This window comes from Archocentrus centrarchus, assembly GCF_007364275.1.
Source record: "Archocentrus centrarchus isolate MPI-CPG fArcCen1 chromosome 18 unlocalized genomic scaffold, fArcCen1 scaffold_23_ctg1, whole genome shotgun sequence".
Taxonomy (NCBI): domain Eukaryota; kingdom Metazoa; phylum Chordata; class Actinopteri; order Cichliformes; family Cichlidae; genus Archocentrus; species Archocentrus centrarchus.
Genome location: NW_022060145.1, coordinates 4,926,392 through 4,932,478, shown reverse-complemented (window position 1 = coordinate 4,932,478; position 6,087 = coordinate 4,926,392).

The window sequence follows — 6,087 nt, the reverse complement described above, 5'->3', positions numbered from 1 at the left end:
ATAATTGTGTCACATGTTTGCAACATGCACTTTTCTCTCTTCTGAGAGTACAATCTGTTCCACCGGCGGAAAGCAGCTGGATTTTCTTGTTTGCTTTTGAAATTTAACTTAATCTGCGATAAACTTGCCGAAGGTGATCCACGAATCGGAAGGCATGCAGTCAGATTTCTTCATGCCCATTGTGCCGTCACAGTGGGGAACCCTACGCCCCGACCAGGCTGCTTAATAACAAGAGTTTTAATAATAACAGGAGGAGAGGGAGAGTAAATTCATAATGTCTCTAGATTGCTCCTTTGGTGAGACTACGGGGGTGTTCACATCTGTCAACACGCTTATATCAGTGCGTTTATGTGTGCGTGTGTGTGTGTGTGCGTGTGTGTGTGTGCAGCCATTTTTACAGACCGCCATGGCAACAAGACGTAGAAAAACCTGAATTATTCAGCGGGCATGTCTGAAACTTACAGCTGAGTAAGCACAGACAGGCCAACACACGCTCGTGTACTGTACACACACCTAAACCTAAACATCCACGTGTGCCTGCATATGAAAAACACAACTTTTTATACAAGAAAACACTGTAGCAGCGCTACAGCAGGTAAAAGGGGGGAAAAAATGCATTTCCAAACTATCTGTAGGCATGAGCATCAGTACACCAGCTGATTGGACCTGGCCGGGAAATGTAGGAAGCAGACACAGACCGGTTGAGAGGGAGGTCAGCACGATGGGGGCATGTAATATTAAAACTCTGCTAGTACTGGTGAGAGTGAAAAGGCACAAGCCTGATACATGTGGTATGGACAATGTGTGACAAATCTCATCATAAGGTTCTAAAATTTGAGGAAAAGGTGGAAATTGTGGCCTGTCTGTGTGTGTGTTTCACCTTGGATCCTGTGGAAGAACCTGTAATGTGGGAGACCCAACACGTCTGACACAAACATTAGATTTGTTGTCTAACACTTAGCTGGATTATAGATTATATATATATATATATATATATATATATATATATGCAAAAGTTAGTTATGCACAACCTGTTTTAACTTTAACTGACATGATTTGTGTCTTAACTGACTCTGTACTTCCATTTTGCCCCACTGGTATGCTCATATGCCAAAACTCCAAACTGAAATATGACCTTACTTAATAAAAGTGGCTTTGATATGTTATTTAATGATGCAATTACCTACTTACATCCACGGAGTGAGAGCTCCCAGAAAAACAGCGCCACCTGCTTTGGTTCCCAAAGAGAACATCCACACGGGGGCGCTGTTGACCTGTTCTTCCGTGTGTGGTCAGCTTTGTGATAGAATACAGAGACAGGCACTGGGAGACACTCTCCAGATAAGAAGACTTATTTGTTTTAGTGCATATGTCTCAGACCAGACCCTTTGGGGGTTTACCAGCAACAGAACATGACTTGAAGAAATATTCAACAAATATTCAACAAAAAGGTGTTTTTTTTCTATTTCTTCTAACAAATGCCACGATTTTGTCTTGCTCTCCTCTTTTTCTTCTTCTTCTCTCAAAGCAATAAATCAAAGCAGAGCCTTGATACATCCTCTATTGCACGCTTTATACACAGTATTGACTTACCTGTGCAAATACACCTGTGCTTAACACAGACAACTGTGATTGAGGTGTGAACATACACAGGTAGGCGCCATCAATGTATCAACTTAACAAGCGAGGCGTATCTGGAACTGGTATGTCCACATTCCTAACTGTTGCACAATCAAGCTTTTAATTTAAAAAAAAAAAAAAAAGACAGTAGTGTTGCCATGCAGCCACTAGATGGCACCATACGACTACATCGCCGTTATATAGGCTTCACAATCAGTGATCGATGGTAAACGAGTGCATTCCACTATATTCCATAGGGAACACTTTGAGGCACCCGGGGCCGGGATTGGCAGCCAGCACTCATCTCATTTGGACAGACTAGACTGAAATGAATGGAGCTATAATATAAATAAATCATACTTCTTGTCATGTGCATCTGCATTGTGTCTGAATGCCTCTTGGAGGGGGTACTGTAATCAGCACATTGCCTACACGCCCACATGGTAGCTTTTCTCCAAAACACATTGACATTAATCCTGCAGTGTTATGGAGACAGATGGGTCCGGCCTCCAGTGAACTGTCAGCGACTTCGGGCAACAAAAAAAAAAAAAAATTCAGCAACACTGGTCAGAGTATTCTGATCAAGTTTTCTTTGCTACTGTTGACTGAGTCAGGCCTTTCCCATTAAAGCCAGTGTGTGCACTGTGCATGCTTCTGTGTGCCGAGCGAAAGACAGTGAATATGTCTGTGTGTCTTTGCACAATGTGCCTTTGTGAGTCCTTGGCTTTGCGTTGGAGAGAAAGATCTGGCTGTTTCTAGACTGAGAGGGAAAAAGATATGAGTGCTTTCTACCTTTTTAAACCTCTGTTGCCTTCCCCTGTATCTTTTCTTAACCCTCTTTACTAGCAAGCTATTTCGAGCCCTTAAAAAAAATCTCCCCCTATATCTTTTTTCTCTATCTCTCTAAATTTCTTCCTTGTCTTCTCTTTCTTTTTTACTGCAAGTGAACCAAGCAGTCAGAGAGAATACAGATCCGTACTTCCTTGTTGCATGAACGCTAAATGCCTGAACATGATTAGATCACAGCAGTTACATTCCCAGTGAATGAGCACCATTTCTGTGCCTTTAATTTCATGCCTCCTAGCAAATGATACTTCCTTTTGCTTTGCTTGTCCTCCTTTGCTTCATTTCCTTTATTCTTCCATTAAAAAAGTAGTAGGTGATGGGCTATTTCAGTCCAGACCAGGACCTGTAGGCATTGTTTTTAATACATCTGAGCTGTGTCAAAGGATGGTTACCTGTTGGTATTAGTTAATAGTAGTAATAGTTATTTTTGGCCCTGATGAGCTGTACTTGTGACTGTTAAGTAGGTCTAGCCTTACCTTAGACACACGCGCTTCATGCACAATACACACATAATGTGTGGTTTTCAGGTAATAAGGGAGTTTGTTCCTGAGACCACGGCTGAGGCAGCCTCCAGGATCTGGATCTCACACGAGATACAGTTAGAAAACCTGTGAGGTAAGAAAAGCCAAGCCATTACATATAAATATAGTAGTTGCAGACATTCCCTCTGCATTCCCTCTTTTATCTGATCGCCATGTCTTGTTGTCTAATTCCATATTTTTTTAGATTAAAAGCACAAACATTACGTGTCGCTGACCAATGGGAGCGCGACACCTGTTGGAATGCCAGATGAGATAGTGAGGAGGAAAGAGGGAGTTTGGTTAGCTGGGGAGAAGCTGGAGAGGCCAGATGAGAGAATGCATTTTGTTAGGAGAGTGGGAGGAGGATGGCCGGTGGGGCAGAGAGGGGAGGCGGCCTATTGACGGCACAGGTGCCCGCACTTCAAATGCAGGGTTCAACCCAACATTGTTCGGCCAAAGAAGAAGTTCATTTGTGTGTATTTAATGTGTGAGCGCAGAGAAGGCGCGCATACGTGCTTGTTCTACACCACAGAAACCATCCCTGCGCGTGCATGTGTGCTGCACTGCTGAAAGAAGGCATGCGCACGAGTCCATCCTGTGTTTGTTTGATGTCACGCGAGATACCGTACGCAAAGTGCGCCTTCCAGTATCTGCGTGCGTCGACCTGGACTCAGTTACGGCCTGGATTCAGACACTGACACAAATATGTGGGATTCTCATGGACTCTTTCTTGGATTTCCCACGGTTTGGTTAATTGAAATGCACACACCAAATAAATTGCAGCGTCAGCAGGCTGCAGCATATCTCATATTCCTGTTTTTTTTTGTTTTGTTTTGTTTTGTTTTTTACAAGAAGTCCAACTGTAATGTTGCTTGGCAGCAGGATTTGGCCAGACTCAGCCTCTAACTGCGCGGCCTCCGTTGCACTCCCGCTTCTTTAAACACGATACACTGCCACTGATCCGGAGGAGGGAGGGCAAAAGATCTTCAGTTACCTTACCTGCGAGCCCATAAATTTATTTCCTGATTGTGTAACGCGTTTTTGTTATCTTGAACGTATCCTTAAGCTAGCAATCTGACCTCCTGAGTAACACGACCACTTATTGCTCCAAAACCGCCTCTGAGCTGATTACCGTGCCTTTGCAGTAACAGTGATACTGTTTTTTTAATAACACTGCTGTGTGTGCAAACAATCTATCAGCATCAACAAGGAAGCAGATTTAAAGCAGTTGAAGATGAAGGTGATTTGAGAATGAAAAGAATTTGGATGATTACTTTTGCACCCTGCAGTGAACTAGAGGAAATATCTCTAATACTTCTGGGGGTGTGTGTCTGTGATATTTAATGAAAAACACCCTTACACAACATTTTGTTGCTTTTTTACGTCACTTCCCAGCTTTTTTTGTCTTGGGGCTCAAAGCAATAGTTTCTGCCACTCTTGAAGTTTCTCTTCAAGAGAGAAAATGTTTGAGTCCTCCTCCTTCTGTGCATGAAGTTTGGGAACTCAAGAGGGATTTTTCCACTTTATATTTTATTTGGTGGATTTTCAAAATATATGAATGGCATGATGTGTGTTGTTCTGTCTCTTTTCTTGGCTCCTGGTTGGCGCCTAGAATCTTCTGCGTGGAGTGTATTCGGTTCACTCTGGTTTCACGCGCTAAAGACGTGCATGTTATTTTAATTGATTTAATTTAATTGATTCTAAATTGGCTGTAGGTGTGGATGTGAGAGTGTGTCGTCGTCTGCCTTTGTGTTAGGCCTGTGATGGACTGGTGACCTTTCCAGGATACAGCCTGCCTCTTGTCTGATGACAGCTGGAATAGACTATGGTACCCCCATGACCCATATAACCAGTAAAATAGTGGGCGGGGCCCTGTCCCCTCAGGGCAGAAGGTTGGAACTTCCTGGTCATCTGGAGCCTTTCTATGTGGCATTTGCATGTTCTCCCTGTGCTTGTATGGATTTTCTTTGGGCCTTTTAAAGGGTGCATATTCAAAGACATGCTTGCTGGGGTAAATGGTGATTGGTATAGTTTTGAATGTGAGAATTTGTAGTTCTATGTCTGTCTGTAACGGACTGATTCCTCTTGCAGGTCACACCCTGAATGAAAATGACATTAGGACTGTTACACTATATCTGTGTTGACTGATACTTGTGTAAAACACTGTGCTACAGTTCATTTTGACAACCTTGCGCTGGCTCTAAACGCTTCATCTGTAAGGCTGAAGACTTCATTAAAAAGTACCTTTGACTCAGTCTGAGTAATGCAGTATAGATAAAAAGCACCTCCATAGTTAGTAGATTAGCGTTATATGATTCACATTTCAAAAAATAATCCCTATGTTGTTATACTGGGGCTTGGTGCAGCCCCTCAGCTCATCTGAAACAAGAGGTTTCAGCTTCATTCCTCCTACTTAAGCCAGCTTTGAGCTGATTGGTTTACCCCAGCAAGCAGAAGGCTTGCACACTAGGTAGGTGGAGCTTCTTTCCTCACAGCAAGAGCCTGAGATCATCTTACCAGGAATATATGGTAATCATACAGAAGCCCTGGCTTTTGACCTAGATTACTGGCATATACACTGAAACTTTGGCCATGTTTAATATGAACCTAGAGGTAACTGCAGGTAAAAACATAATGTGTTCACTTTAATGAAAGACACTTTGCATTATGGGAAGTTAGGATCCAGCGAGAAAAATGAGCATTATCGCAGAAAAATAGCCTCACATACACACGATATACAGTATCATGTTCTCGCAACGTTTGTTGCATGGACACTGTACGGAGAAGACAGCGAAGCAAACGGGCAGGCAAGAGGAACTGAATTAAAACACACCCATTTTACACAAGCTCGACCCCCCCCCCCCCCCCGCCCCCATTCTCATTCACTCAGCGCTATCTGACGCCGTCCCTCTCTTTCTCTCTCTCCTCTCAAAAAATCCTTTTTTTCCCTACAGAAAACATGCAGGGAGGAGAGGAGGAGGAGGAGAGAAGAAAAAAAACGCGTCGGAGGCGACAAGAGAGAGAGAGAGAGAGAGAGAGAGAGAGAGAGAGAGAGGAAGCAGGGAAAGTTGGTAGTGGAGCTAGAGGGCGAGAGGAGAGG